The sequence below is a fragment of the Callorhinus ursinus genome, unplaced genomic scaffold, assembly GCF_003265705.2.
Source record: "Callorhinus ursinus isolate GAN/ISIS: 27379988/994484 unplaced genomic scaffold, GSC_fseal_2.0 scaffold10, whole genome shotgun sequence".
NCBI classification, from domain to species: Eukaryota; Metazoa; Chordata; class Mammalia; order Carnivora; family Otariidae; genus Callorhinus; species Callorhinus ursinus.
The window spans coordinates 9,744,105-9,760,633 of record NW_027397072.1 but is presented as its reverse complement, the minus strand read 5'-3'; positions in this window follow the sequence as shown (position 1 = coordinate 9,760,633).

Here is a 16,529-nt window from a genome sequence, read left to right as displayed (position 1 = left end):
TGTTCAATTTTTCCTTATCAGAAGTCATCCTATCCTGAAAGCACCCAAATGAATGAACACACCAACTAAAGCATCAAATGAAATTATTTGTTCTTAAAGTGATTTCTTCCCAGTTTTCAAAGTAAGACAGACTTCTTCTAGATAATTTGGGGAAAAAAATGACCTAATGGTATAATGATGAAGACCAAAGTCCCTCCACTTCTCAGAACCCAGAGACAGACTTTGCAAACCAGAGGCCATTTCTTTCACACAATGGGGATCATGTGGAACTTATATATTTATAGCCTGATTCTTTTTTCCACTCATCATTACACTCTGAACATTTTTCCATGTCATCAAAAGTGCTTGGATTTGTCATTGGTGTTGTTGTTGCCCATAGAATTTACACAGATATGTGTTTATTTAATTTACCGATTTATCGAAAACTACCTTTCATGAGCAATCATGCAATCGGTCAGCAAACATTTACTGCATGCCTCTTGGATGCTGGGGGCTGGCCTAAACACTGCGGGCAACATGAGGATACAGTCCTTGCCCTCATAGAGGTGCCGTGTGGGTGCCTTTGTGTGGAGGCCCTGCACTGGGTCCTGTGGTCCTGATGAGCGCGCTCGGGTTTCTGCTTCCTGTGAGCTCTCAGTTAGTGAAAGAGCAGGGCGGGTGGTCCAAGGACAATCACACACCATGGGATATAAGGAGGACACGCTGTCCTTTCTAAGAGGGAGGGGCACGTCTGGGGTGGTGGCAAGGGGGAGAGGGCATGGAGAACTTCTGTAGAACAAAATGACGTTGTTTTGACAGATACTTTGGTACTAGTCTGAAGCACCTAGATACAGACTATGCTGTGTCCAAGTGATGTCACTCTGCTCAGGAGAGTCTGGCCTGGTTAGTTAGTTAGGGAAGACTTGGCATGTAAGATGAACTTATGGGGCTCCTGGGCGGCTCAGTCTGTTAAGTGTCCGACTCTTGATTTCAGCTTAGGTCATGATGGGTCATGCCAGGGTCGTAAGATCGAGCCCCACGTCGGGCTCTGCATTTAGCACAGAGTCTGCTTGAGATTGTCTTTCTCCCTCGCCCTCTGGCCCAACCCCCTTCTCTCTCTCTAAAAAAAAAAAAAAAAAAAAGGTAAATGTAAACTCACCAGAGCAGGAAAGACACAGGTTATCTTTCTAGATGACACAGGGAGCAGCAGCATCAAATGGACGATATTTTTGGACCCAGATCCAATTCTTTAAATCCTGGTCTCGGCATCAATGGGGATTATGGGGTATCCATGTGCCTTGTGATGCAGTAAGCATTCTCTGTGGTCACTCATCTCAGCAAACCAGAACCACCCCCCAGGGAAGGTGCTGATTCTGCCTGGCACGGAAGAACTTCCTTCTAACTGAGTATCGAATAAATTAGCCTTATCTTGCTCATCCGGAGCTCCATCTGTGAAATGGGGATAGAATGTCTGCTTTATTTTCACAAAGTAGTAAGGCAATCATATATAAGAAAGCATTGTAAGAAGAAATATAAAGGGTTAAAATAACCCATTTTAAGGTAAGGCTTCACATCGTTTCTGAAGAATGTTCCAAAATTTCCAATCTATTTTTACATGTGAAGATTTTTATTATTTGTAACCACAGGAGCAAACATAAGCAGACTTTTCCCGGACACCTGTGTCTCTTCTATAGAATGTGACCATCCGATCTGCTGAAACACCTTCAGGGAAAAGGGTCTAAATCCAAACCCCAGACTGTCCTCCCCTAGGGGCCTTATTTACAACCCGTGCAGCACAATTTCTTCTTTTGCAAGATTCAACTCCTAGTGCTGCTGTGGGGAATCAAGGGGGTACCAGGAGATGATATAAGTAAGGCACTCTGCCTCACAGCTAGCACAGATTAAACACTGAAGAGTTACTTTATTATTATCGCCACTGTTGTCACATTATATCACTTCTTAATGCAACCTGGGTATTCACTAACAGAGCATCTTGGTTTCATATAGTGCTGATCACCAGCCCAGGAGCTGTCCTTACCCACGTGACTGTTAATTCATGTCTCTTCCATCTTGTATTTTGCCAGCTAAGGTTTTTGATCTAAAAGCAACGAATCATGGATCACTACATCAAAAGCCAATGATATATTGTATGGTGACTAACATAATAAAATAAAATTTTAAAAAAAGCAGTTTCAAAACACTTATTTTGAAAGACGTGAATTTGTTGCAGCATGATTGATCCATAAGGGGATAATCTGAGCATAATGTATGTACACATTGTATATGCATTATTTCATGTTCAGGAAACTGCACACAACTGACCTGAGCTCCGTAGGAATATGCACAGCACACACGTCTCATGCATCTATCAGCTACTGCAGATCACAGTATGTCTTACGACCACATCCAGCCATGTCTGGTGCTAGAACTTTCTCTGATTTCAGATCATCCTCCATTCTCTACTTCATAGAAGTTCACAAACTGCCCCCTTCCAGCCAGCAAACTCCAGGTCTTTTCCACGAAAAAGTGCCATATTTATTGTGGTATGTATGCATGTCTTCACTATCTAACATGAGCGCAACTCTGCAGCCATTTTTTAAAGATTTATTTATTTATTTGAGAGAGAGAGAGCGTGCAGAGGAAGAGGGAGAGACAGACTCTCAAGCAGACTCTGCATTGAGTGCAAAGATGCGGGGCTCGGTCCCACAACCCTGAGATCATGACCTGAGCCAAAACCAAGAGTCAGATGCTTATCCGAATGAGCCACCCAGGTGCCCCTCTGCTGCCATTTTTATTAGGTACCTGTCTTTGTGAATGTGTGTCACTGAAGTTTTTGAGTGTTTACCATGATTTTTGCCCCAGTCCTGTGGTTTTTAATTGCATACCTCTGCCCAGTACTGTCATATATAGGAACACATATGCCATGATATAGCAGAATTCACCGTATAGGACTTCATGTTCTCTGTAACTTTTATCTTGCTGGACTTGTCTACAGAGATCAATTTTGCTATTTTTTTTTTTATAAAGTTGATCAGGTGTTCCAAGCAAGTGTTTTATTCTAATTTCACAGGTGGTTTCTCTGGGCTTTAGTGGGAGTGAAGCCTAGCTTAGATTTTCATAAGTGAGTGGTGAAATGAGAATTAGAATTGCCTTGTGTCTCTTGTTCCAGGGGAAGCAGCATGTTGCTATGTAAACAGTATGGTCACTGGAGTAGAGTACAAGTAGCTTAGAAATCTTGCTCGACCAAATCCTTTCACATGAGTGCCTTCAGTAAACTCCTCAAATCTTTAGACCTCATTCCTCTCATGCATAAACATCAGGGAAACCAACACTTGCTTCTCAAAGTCACTCTGGAAATTAGGCCACAAAATATATGGGAAATGCCACCCCAGTGCCTTGGGAAGGGCAGGCATATTTGTTCTCTTTCCTTTGTATGATAATGCCCAATAAATGTCATCGAGCACATGCTTTGTTCCAGGAACAGTTCTAAGCACTTCTCATGTATTAAATAATTTAATCTTTACAGCAACCGAATGCAGAGGATTACTTTATTATTGCTATTTTACAGGTGAGTAAACTGGTACAGAGAAAGGTTAGGTGCTTTGCCTAAGATCAAAGAGCAGTGCGCTCAATACTCAAGTATTGACTCTCAGCTCCTAACCACCCTGCTCTGCTTTGTGGTGCTGGGACCTGGGCTCTGGAAAGCACTTCTCTATTTTGCCACCTGGATACCCATGAGTCTCCACGAGGCTGAAGGGACTTGCTCCTTCCTGTTTGTTTCTTGCATCACTCCCTGACCTTTCTGGGGCGTGCAGTTATTTCCCCATAAAAACTTGCTCCCCTTGAAAGCAATTCCTTCCTGTTGCAGCAACTGCTTCCACCTCATAGATTTTCTACCCCTTGCAGGACAAGCTCCATTGTGGATTCCCCAAGGACACCAGCCAGCCCTCTTCTCAGATGTCTGTGGTTTAGCTCCAAGGGGCCCTGTGTTAAGGTTCAACGACTTAGTCACCTAAAACTCTTCATCCCCTTAACCCTAGGGGCTGGAGATGCATCCTGAATTTGCTACCTTTGCAACACCTTAGAGTCCACTTCTTACCTTTTCAATGACCTAGCTGACAACTTAATACCTTGTTAAGAATTGTTTGTATTAAACTCTCTCTGTCAGTCAAAGTGACTTGTGTGCTCTGCCTTCTGGCTGTACCCTGGCCAATGCATCTGGTAAGGGTGGGAGACAGAACTCTAAACCAGGCAACTGTGTGTGGGGGGCAGCCCCATGCTATACTGCCTCTCAAATATTATATAATTATGGATTCTTACGCAGCAGCCATTGTCTTACACATAAACCCAGTTACGACATAGTTGAACAATATTATACTATCAGCTCCCATGTTCTAGAGTCAGAAGAAGATAATTACTTCAATCGACCCTCCACAGGGCCTGATGTTTGGGAACCAGTGGGAACAGCTGTTAGTTTCTTCTTGTGATCCACTGACCATCAAAAAAAGAGAAGGAGAAGAAGAAAGAGCCCAGGAAGGTCAGTTGACAGCAAATGTCCGAGATTGACCCATTGGAAATCTTTTTCTGGAATACTGCACTTCCACGTGGAGAAAGAGACATAGCATCCTCCCTGGGAGATGCTAGTCCATAACCTTCTAGAATGTCTGAACTAAATGAGACATCAGAAAGCATCTGTTCCCACACTCCATTTTACAAGTAGATAAATTGAGGCCCAGAGAGGAGAAAGTCTAAACTCATATCACACAGTGAACTAGTGTTGGAGTCTAGACTATAGAGTACAATCTCCTGATACTTAATCTGTCCATGGAAACAACAGATTTGGGAGTTTACTGGGTAAGTTTTGGGCTTTAGCACTTCTTCTAGAGATTATAGTCCTGTCTCTGGAATATGATCTCTCTGGACCAGGGGTTCCTTGCTTCTCCCTGATTCCTGTCCCTGGAAGGCTAGGGAGATGGGAGAATAAAGGTCTCTTCTCCACTCTCCTCTGCTTGACCTTATTCTCGCTGCTTCCTTCTCTACCTCTCCTCCCTCAGGGCAGCAATGAGGGTGAAGTAAGTGAGGTGGGATAGGCAAATGTAGGGCCAGACCCTTGTCTTTATTTGACATTTTGCTATTTTATTTATCATGGATGTTTGGCATTAATTTTGTTTTTTTAATAATGCATTAAAATATTATTTATCAGAATTGCTGAGATTTTTGGTGTCTCCTTAGAGTTTGTGCTTAAGGCCAGTGCCCTAGGCTCATCACACGTTTGTCCTGTTCTCGATCTCCCACCCCACCCTCCCTACTGCACGCCCCAGAAAGGTCAGTTTGGGGGATTTGTAATCATTTTCTAATGCAAGGCTCTCCTTCTGAAATACTAAATCCTTTCCTACTGATAGCTCAAATGGTGAGTAACACAAACACAAATGACCACCCAGGATCATTTGATAGAGATTAAAAAAAAAAAAAAAAACGGACGAATCCCTAACTTTAATGGAAAGGATGCTGTGGTGATAGAATGGCATGGGCTTTGAAGTCAGAGGAACTAGGGATTGAATCCTGATAACACCACTTAGCAGCTGTGTGCTCTCCATGGCCTGACATGATTGACTGCTTATGATCTGAAGGCGCTGGATATACAGACCCGACCAAGGTGCATTCCCTGCTTTTAAGGCAACCACAGTCTAGATAAAGGAAATTCCTCATTTCTCTGGGCTTTCTTCTCTACAGCTGAAAGTGGCAATAGCATTATCTCTCTGGGAAGATTAAATGCAATTCTTCCATGAAACTGCCCAGGACAGTGTGGCTGCCCAGTTAAAATCCACCTCCACAAAAGCAAGTTCTTCACTAGAATATTATTCATTAGAGTCCCCACCCCTGTGCACAGTTACACTTCCACAAGTTAGATTCTTCCGTGCATCGCTATTCAAACTAATTTAGGAAGACCGAGAAGAAAATAATCATTGGGAACTTTCTGATGGAGTGCCTCAGGATTTAAGGAAAATACTGAGGAGGACACATTCCTCTCAGCCACACTCAATGCATTTGGATTTCCCCATCTAGCCGCTTTTGCTCTAAAGCCCTGGCACTTTGAGTGTGTATTATGATAGCAGAACCCTTGTCCTTAACCCGCATCCCTCTACCTCTGAATTTAGTCAGCCTCCCTTAGTTCTATAGTGGCATTGTGTGTACCTTTTCACAGAGGGATCCACAATTCTCTGAGGGCTATTCCACACACTGCTGGTGTTACAATTGAAATCTTTATCTGAAGACATTTTGGGAACAACATCTACCAACACAATGTGGTGGGAAGAATTCTAAAATAATCCCCAGTGAGTCTGCCTTTGCATATTCTCCTGCTCTTGAATGCAGGTGAAACCTGTGACTTATGTCTAGTCAGTGAACTATGACAAAGGCGGTGGGATAGTCACTCCTGTGATTGTCTTGTATTATATTATTATATTAATTATTTTATTTTATTTTATTTTGTTTTAATTATTAAGACTCCACTGTAGCAGACTGCAGTGAGAGGTTCTTCTGCTGACCTGGAGGAAGTGAGCCACCACATTATAAGAGAACCTGTAAGAGGACCATGTGGCGTGGAGTTCTGGGTGGTCTCTAGGTGCTGAGAATGACCCCAACTGACAGCTACCAAGAAAGCAAGAACCGCAGTCTTATAACCGCAAGGAACTGAATTCCGTCAACTACATGAAAAAGATTCCAAGTTTTAGAGAGGAATGAGGGTCAGAAAATACCTTGATTTCTGCCTTGTGAGACCATGAGCAGAGGACCCAGCCAACTTCTGCCCAGACTAACCCCACGGAAACTATGAGATACTAAATTCATAATGTTTTAAGCCCCTAAGTTTGTGGTAATTTGTTACACAGCAACAGGAGACTATTACACACAAGGCGTCTGAGAGGGCTGAGGTAGGGAGAGTTAGTTCATAATCTTTGTGTTTTCTCAGTGGTCCCTCCTCTGCACATGAAGGCAATACATCCAGTCTGGTTTTGGAACTTCATTTACTTCTAAACCCAAAGTTTCATGTATAATTGAATCTTCTCACATTGCATGCTCTTCATTTCCTTCATCAGCATCAATTGCCTCAGACCAGTTTTATCAAGAGACAAGGAGGGCATTTCTTCAAGTGTTTATGTAACAGTTTTGATCAAGGGGATAAGCGTAGAGTTCAACAGGGTCCAGAAATTTGATGGACTTTGAGGGAGCTGACTGATGTATAACTTTAATCGGGACCCCTGTGGAGTGAACTACAATAAACTTTCATCTGCAACTTTTGCAAACATCAGAGGCAAGGCTAATCAGTACATTCTCAAGACACATCATAAATAAATAATAGCTGTTTAGCTGAACAAACCGTTCATGTATTTATCAATGGTACCCAGAGACCCTGCAGGGTGGTACCAGGGAAAGTACACGGATCCTTGCCTCTCACCATACACACACGCTGCACATACACTCTATCCCATCCTACCTCACAGCACAACAGGGCCACCCTTACTGGAGATTTGATTTTAGTCCCTTTTTATATCATAACAAACCACCCCCCAGAAATCCATGGTTTGAGCAACAATGATTTTCTTTCCCCATGATGCTATAGGTTGGTTAAGTAGCTCTTCTGCTTCCCATGGTATCTACTATGTCTCTCAGTGGTTTTGCGTTCAGCTGATGGCTGAGCTTGCCTAGGAGGTCCAAGAAGGCCTCTCACATATGTCTGGGCCTTGGAGCTATCAGATAAGGCATCTGAGTTCTCCTCCATGTTGCCCCACTCCCCATGTAGTGCCTCATCCTTAAAGGTCTCTCTCTCTTTGTGGCCTTTCTCTCCAGTAGGATAACTTGGACATGCTTTGTATGGCAGTCAGATGGCAAGAAAGCAAAAAAGGCAACCTTCCATGCCTCTTCAGGACAAGGCCTGGAAGTCCACAGGGACATTTCCACAACATTTATATCTGTTAAAACACGTCATCAGGCAGTCCAGATTCAAGATAAGGGGAAACCACTTCCACTTTTGAGAGGAGGAACAAGATGTATGTCTGGGGAGAGGAGGAATTGTTGGTGACCATCTTTGGTGACCATCCAAGGTATAAGTCTGTGTGTCTATCCATGAGATGATGCTTAGAGTTTACCTTTGTTTTTAGGTTTTCTATTGATAATGAAGTATTATATTGAAATTGTTAAATAATTTAAAAATTTTTTTTAACGAGTTAAATAAATAATTTCAAACTCTTTCACTCATTTAGTCAATTACCAAAAAAAAAAAAAAGTCATTTCTTTGAGAAAAAGAAGCATTACAACACAGTAGAGCCAGTAAAGTTACTACCAGTGGGGGGAGGGGACACTAAGATGCGCCCTCTGTGTAAACCCCGCAGAACCCTACTGATGGGTCTCTATGGTAGTTTTCAGACTTGGAAGTCATAAGTTCCAGGGTATGCCCTCATCTCCTTAATTTTCCTCTAACATTCCATTCTCACTCTCTTACCTATAATGTTATGGCCAAGAAATAGATCTATGTTCTTGACTGAGAAAAACTCAAAATTTGAACTGATAGATTATTTTCTTCTACACAACTGCTGGAAGTTAAGTATTATTATATAGAAACATCCTACAGTATTCATTCACTCATCAATATATTCATCTGTCAGATTAGGAAAGTGACATGTAAAACTATGGCCCACCTAATATCACCCATCTACTGATGAGCAATGGTGTCTCCATCCTGAGCCTTCCACCTTCAGGACCAGTTAGTGGACCTTGAGACACTCTAAATGCACAGAGTTGGGATGGAGACAGTGACTGAGACAGGCGTGCATCTGAATTCAAACCCCATGACTGAAATTCATCTTTTCTTAACACAGTTGCATAGCTTTAAAAAATTTTAATTTTAGTATGACAATAATTCCTACTTTACAACTTAGTTGTAAATTTTATTTTATTTTTAGGATTTATTTATTTATTTTAGAGGGAGAGAGAATGCATGTGCACAAGTGTGTGCCAGCGGGAGGATGGGCAGATGGAGAGAAACTCAAGCAGACTCTGTGCCGACTGTGGATCCTGACACGGGGTTCGATCTCACGACCCTGAGATCATGACCTGAGCCGAAATCAAGAGCCAGATGCTGAACTGACTGAGCCACCCGGGCACCCCTTAGTTGTAAATTTTAAACCAAATAACATATGTAGACGACTAGAAATTGATGATAAAACTATCATTTACATCTCCCTGGTCAGCATAGTAATACCACATCTTTGTGTCCTGGGGTAGTTCTTATCAGGAAGGACATGTTAGAATAACCTAAGAGCTAGATGTTTCCAGTAAAAGTAACTGCTTTTTACTATATGCACACTTTTCTCACTCCTCAAGGAAGAAAATTTGTGTTTTATGCTATCAACATGAAGTTATTCTGAGGAGAATTCTCTCATCTATAAGTCCTTTACTTACCAGACATTAGTCCAACACTTTAGAGCGCACTGCAAACACTTCCCTTCTCTCTCTCTCTCATTTAACTTGAACAACAATAATATAAGGCAAACCCCCAAAAGTATGTGGGACATTATTTCTCTTGTACAGATGAGGAAACTAAAACCCACCAGGGCTTGGTGTCCTTCCCATACCAATTTTATCAGCCAGTCAACACCAGACCCAAGTGCCAAACCCAGCTCTTCTGACACCAAGACCCATGGATCCTGCTTTCTTTTTTAATGTTTGAAGGAATGCAATAATATGATAAGAGGGAGAAACCAGAGCATTCTTGAGCAGCTGTTGTGTGCCAGGAACTTTTCTACAGTCTTCCTAGGTAACACTTTAAATGTAATCCAGATACAATGAGAAATAGGCATTATTAGTCTGATTTGACAGAAGAAGAAGCTGAAGCCTGAGAAGTAATAGGTCAGATGATACAACTCAACATTGGCAGATTTTAGAATTGGACCCAGAGAAGTTAAGCTGACAACCCATGTTGTTTTCATCACCCCTTATGATCCACATGAGAGAGGGGCAAAGAATGGGCTGTGAGTCAAAAGAATCTCCAAATAGCTCATTTTTATTCTGGTTTATCCTCAAACTTAAGCTATGGTTGCTCAATATTAAGTGGCATGGCATGTCCTGCCCACCACCTTTGAGTTTGCCGTGAGAGCATTCTACCTGCAGCCAGAGACTGTTGGTAAGGTGTATGCACGGGATCACACATAGCTAGGAAGAAGTCATATTTTTAGCTTGGTTTTCTATCTCTGGGGAACAATCATCTGCAGTAGCATGACTTCACTGTGTTTGATTACTGACCTTGCTCACTTCTTCATGCACTGCCACCACTGGTTCCCATAGTATTAATGGGCTTAACCTTAAAAGAATCCTGTTGGTCATTTCCCCAGTCTTTTCTATTACTGACTCACTGAAATCCTCTATAAAAATATATATACTGTACCTGGGGAAACCATGCACAGTCTTTGAAATTCTTCAGGTAATTTGGAACTCACCTAGTCTGGAAGAAAATGGCCTTTACATAAAATTAGAGAAGAGAAGTTAACCTCTTTTGTGTACATTACCCAAGAACTACAAAGGGTTACACGGGCGCCTGGGTGGCTCAGTCATTGGGCGTCTGCCTTCGGCTGGGGTCATGAGCCCAGAGTCCTGGGATCGAGTCCCGCATCGGGCTCCCTGCTCTGCGGGGAGCCTGTTTCTCCCTCTGCTTCTCTCTCTGTCTCTCATGAATAAATAAATAAAATCTTTAAAAAAAGAAAACCAAATACTTTTGGGGCGCCTGGGTAGCTCAGTTGGTTAAGCGAGTGCCTTCGGCTCAGGTCATGATCCTGGAGTCCCGGGATCAAGTCCCACATCGGGCTCCCTGCGCAGCAGGAAGTCTGCTTCTCCCTCTGACCCTTTCCCCTCTCATGCTCTCTCTCTACCTCATTCTCTCTCTCAAATAAATAAATAAAATCTTTAAAAAAAAATAAAAAAAAAGAACTACAAAGGGCTAGACAGAGCTAGAGCCTGGGTCTCTGGGATCATCAGGACTGAGAGGGACTTCATGGTCCATGTTCTGGGTAGTGAGTGCCCCATTCCACATCCCTTAAGATCAGCCCCTTCCCCATTGCCCTGCAAGAAGAAGTTCTATTCCTGGCCTTGTGGGAGTGACTCTGAGGTGGTTGGGTGGGGCAAGAGAGGTTGTATAACATGCAATTAATATGTGTTAGTCTGCTTGTGCTGCAATAACGGAACACCACAAACTGGATGACTTAAACAAGAGGTATCTTCCAGTTCTGACAGCTGGAGGTCATGATCAAGGCACCTGCAAATTTGATTTTTGGTGAGAGCTCTCTTTCTGACTTACAGATGGCTACCTTGTCACTGCGTCCTGACATGGCCTTTTCTCAGTGTCCTTTTAGAGAGAGCTCTGCTATCTCTTCCTCTTCCTACACACCAATCCAGTAAGATTAGGTCTCTACCCTTATGACATTTAACCTTAATTACCTCCCCGAAGGCCCTGTCTCCAAACATAGTCACACTGATGGCCAAGACTTCAACATATGACTTTGGGGGCGTACAATTCCGTCCATAGCAATAAATAATAGCTATTATTATATATGGGGGCACTGATTATATGACAGGCATCATACTATGAATTTTTATATTATTTTATTCAACACTCATAAAGTCTTTCTTGCATATGTATAAATGAGTATGAGTTTAGAGCTTTATTTTAAAGGTAAGGAAAATGAAAAAGAGGTTGAAAACTTACACCGATAATAAATAAGTGACAGATTCAGGCCTCCAACTCAAATGCGTTTGTCTCCAAAAACATTCCATGTCATAGTTGTAATCTCTCTCTCTCTGTTTCATTTCTTCCTATCTTACAGCAGCAACAGGTGTTTCCAACATGATATCCATCTCATAACAGGGCTAAATCAAAACTGTCAACATTGTCCTGTTTCTCAGATGTTTTAGCATCTAACTAAGACATAGCGACTTGTTTTACCATCCTATCCATCCATCTTCATCCGTCTTCCAGCCTGAAACTCATTTCAATACTGGTACCAAGAGCTGGGGCAAAGGTGGCGTGGTGATGAAAACTGTGAAATGAGTTTAAAGGAAGGGACGTTTTCCCCACGTGCTTAAAAGAAGAGAAGGCTAATTTCTGCATAAATTAAGGAATTCACCTTCTGTGACCGTGTGCCTATGTGTCTGGGTAAAGTGGGGGATGTCGCGAGAAAGGAAGGAAGACAGAGAGAGAGACATTGAAACTCAGCCAGGGCTTGCTAAAATGAGGCAAACTGCTGAATAAGGGCATTCATTTTTCTCTCTGCACTTCAAACAAACGGTAATTGTTGGTTTAGCTAACAAGTTGTGCTTAATTACAGGCCATTAGGCGCCGTTAATAAAGGAAACCAATTCCACAAGAATCTGAATTTCACTTCTTACATTTCATTCTTTTGAAAGAAGTCCTATTCAAAAAAAGATCCAAGTCTCTGCCTCCAATCCCGTGACAGGCTGAGGTCCCCATTCTTCCACAGCTTAGCTCAGCTCTCACCTTCTCTGTGCATCCTTCCCTCCACTTGTCTCCCCCCACTGCTGTCTTGAGGGACTGAAGCCATCCTCCCTGCCCTGGGCGTTCAAGGGGCAGGTTCTTGCGTTGACCTGCACCCAAAGGGTCTACATGCAGAGGAATGATACTTTAAAAAAAATCCTACTTTCTAATGAAATAAGAACAATAATTACTACTTTTTCAGTTTTTAAATCTATTAATGAATACACATCCTTCTATTTACTCCAACTAGTTGATTTAATCATCTCAACAATCCACTAGTTTCCCACATTATTGCCTTTTGTGCTATGAATCCTCCCGATGCAGCCATAATCTCTATCCCCCCAACAATTAGGAGAGGAAAGAAAGGAGACTGCTCATTCACCGGGCTTCTCCCGCTGGGGGCATTAGCACTGGAGGTTTGCTTCCTTTGAGAAATGGAAGGTCTCACTCTCAGTGAAAGGACGTCCGTGCATCTGTTCTTGAGAGGTTTCTCCATGCTCAGGCATTACTGACTGCACTCCCAAGTCAACCCAGCCACAAGTAAAAATCTCTCAGGCTGACCAAACACCAAACCAGTTCTCCAATTGGTGCAATGTGATTGCCCCACCTAACATTCTGGAATAGATACTGAAAATCTCTCAGCATCATAACAAGGTTAAGGCACATGATCAGTCTCTTATGCTTTGAGCACAGTGACCCTTCTAACACTCAAATGCACTATGTTCCTTAATCCTGTCTGGCTCTGCATTGCCACAGGAGAAAGTTGAACATGACACAAAGGGCCTCTCATGACTTGGACTTCTTCCACCTCAGCACACTCCTTTCTGGACCTCAGATTTCACCATCTGGGGAGGTGATAACACTTGTGTCAGGCAATCCACTGAGTTTCTTGTTAGAGACAAAATTTCTACCCTAAATGGGACTCCATTTCCTTCCCTGGCATTTCCATAGATATATGTCGGCTTAGCAGTGAAAGTTTATATACCATTACAGGGTACAAAACAAGCACAGAACATCAAAGAAATCTTTGACTTAATGGAGACTTCTCACATAGAAGAAGGGTAAACTAAATGGAAGAGCTTGGGAATTCTGGATACTTTACACAGCACTGTCAAGTTTGTCTTGGCTCTTCTGACCTCACCCTTTCTTGCTCACAAACATGCTGGCTTTGAAGACAAGGATGAGAAATGACATCTGTTCTAATCACCTGTACGTCAGTGAAGCCTCTCAGATATCAGGAAATTAATCTTAATAGGTTAAGGGGTATGTGGTGCTTGACCATTGTTACAACAGACAAAAGTCGTTTTTAGTTTTCTAGGTAGCTCAGTTGCTTCATATGTCCATGATAAATGTTAATTAAATGAATCAATATATATTGTCAGACACCTTGACTAAACATCCTTAAGATTTCTAACTGTAATAATAATTTTGGCTCAATATTTAAAGATCACCTTATAGAATGTGTCATCTAATGTCCACAACACTGTGAGATTACCCATCCTTCTCGCCATCAACCCAGGACGTTGAAACTATACACCAGACACCCTCTTCACTTGGTGCTCACCACAGCCTCTGAAGGACATGCTAACACTGTCTTGACCATCGGTTGAGGAAATAGCTTTAGAGAGATGAAGTAAATCACCCAAGGTCACAGAGTTGTCAGGTTGGTGTTTTAACTTGTGCTGTCTTACAGCAGAGGCTATATTCTTGATGCCCTGGGGAAGGCTCAGCCTGAAGGGTAATTAAGTGACCTGCTCAAGGTCAAGAATTTCTATGGTAGGACCCCATGTCCATTTTGGGCATCCCAGTTCCAGAAGTCTTCAGTACGTCACAGCAACACAGTGGAAACCTGTACATGTCCACTTGAATAGCTTTCTTATACCTGAGCCCTGACTGACATCGGCTCTGCCCATGTAAGTTCCAGTTAACATTGACCCAAACAGGCAAAGGAAAGATCTAAATTGTCTTACTAACAATAGTTTGGGGCTGGATGGCCGATTATATCACCGTTCCCTTTGATGCAATGGAAATGGGCTCTGGCTCAATTTCTCTGATAGGACAAATGTCTTTGAAGCTCCTTTGTACTGAATTTAATGAGCCTGATTGTCATCTTCCAGAAGTGAGTGCAGGTGAGCCTCTGCAGTCAGGGTGGATGGATTCACTCATCGATCGCGTCGTCACACTCATCAAACAGTCAGGAGAACCAGGGCAGGATGTGAAATCAATCGGACCGTCTATTTATAGACGAGGCAGTGCCTTTGTCATGGTGATCAGACCAGCTACATGCAAGGCAACATCTGCACTAAATGACTTATACAAATTAAAAATCATGTCCTAATAGCACAGAAAAGGAAATTCTATGTTTTATTCAACAATATTGTATAAATGTGGACTTTCCTTTCTCCTGTTCTTTTCACCTTTATAATCCTCCTTCTATTTCTATTTATCTCCTTTTCTCTCCCTTCTCTGCACCCCCTCTCTCATCATCTTTCCCTCTTTTTCATTCAATAAGAGTTTGTTTAAGTTCCATGATGTGCCGGGCATGGTGTACAAAGTGCTGTGAAAAATTTAGAGAAGATACTCCATGACCCCAGTTTCAAGCCATTTCCAATGTCTCTGTGGGAGGAAGAGCACTCATAACTCAAAATCAAACACCCATTTTCTAATTGTTTCCAGCATTCATGTGTTTTTTCTATGACCCTGTAGTAGTCACTCATTGTTTCTATACTCCAACCCCCTCACCTGCAAAATAAAGCAACAGTGTCTATACCATATATATTTTGGGGTGGCTTACATAAAAAGGAATAAGCTTGATGATGACAAAAAGCCTAGTTGGGTAACCTTGAACAACATGAACTGTCTAAAGTCTCAATCTATGTAAAATGAGTATGCTAGTAGCATGCATTTCATAAGATTGATGTGACGACTAAATGAGATTATATACATGAAATGCTTAACACAGGCAGGAGCTGGCTTAAGACCTAGCTCAATGAGAACTTGGTAAGATTTGGTTAGTAACATAAGACATGGGAATGTATGTTATGAATGATAAGGTGCTATTTTCTTCCCTCCCATCGCCACCCCCCAACTCTGTTTTTCATTTTGGAGTCTGGTGTTGTAGTTCATCTCCTAAAAGGGTACAATTCTGCTTCCACCTAGGATGAAGAAAGCTGCAAAAAATGTACCTCTGACAATGTAGCTGGTTTGATCACTTAAATCATTTTTCTTGAGCCCATCGAAGAGCTAATGTAACGAGGCAGCCATGTAGCCTGAATTCTAAACAGGGTCAATCTTTCCCAAGGGGAAACTCAATTTCTCTCACCTGTAGCAGAACACAAGAGTTATACGTGGCCGCCATATATGGTGAGTACAAAGAAAAAGATTAGCATTTTGACAAGTTATTAAAAAGCCAAGTGTGTTTCAACGTGTAGTTTCAGGATAACCACCAGCCACAGACACAAGGGAAATTTGTACTCACATCTGACCTCCTTGCTCAGGCCCTGACCAGGTGTTCTCTAGAAAAACTGGGGGCAGTGTAAATCGAAGGGAGTGCCTCAGTTATGCAGAGATGCAGGAGGCAACTGACAGTTATGAGGTACCACTCAGGAAACACCACCCACTTTCTTAGACTGGAATACCTTAAGCCCCTAGGGGGAGGGGAGCGAAGTTCATCATGCCTGGGGTATATGCAATGACCTGTTGCAGCTGGGGAAGGATAGAAGAAAGAAAAAAATCCTTTACTCCTATGGGAGAAGAAGTAAATCATTTTGAGCCCAGAATCCGATACCAATATGAAGCAGAAATGGACAGTGGGGGAGAGGGGCAGAAGTACTGAGAAAGCTTCAGCCAAATGGTCTAAAACCTTGATTTTGACCTTCTAATCTCCAGATTTAGGAGAAAATAGATTTCTCTTGTTTAAGCCACCATCTTGTGGCTCAAGACAAAACTAAACTAAAATACATACCTCAGTCAGGGTCAGTAGAAGCATCCTAAGATCATAACCACGTCT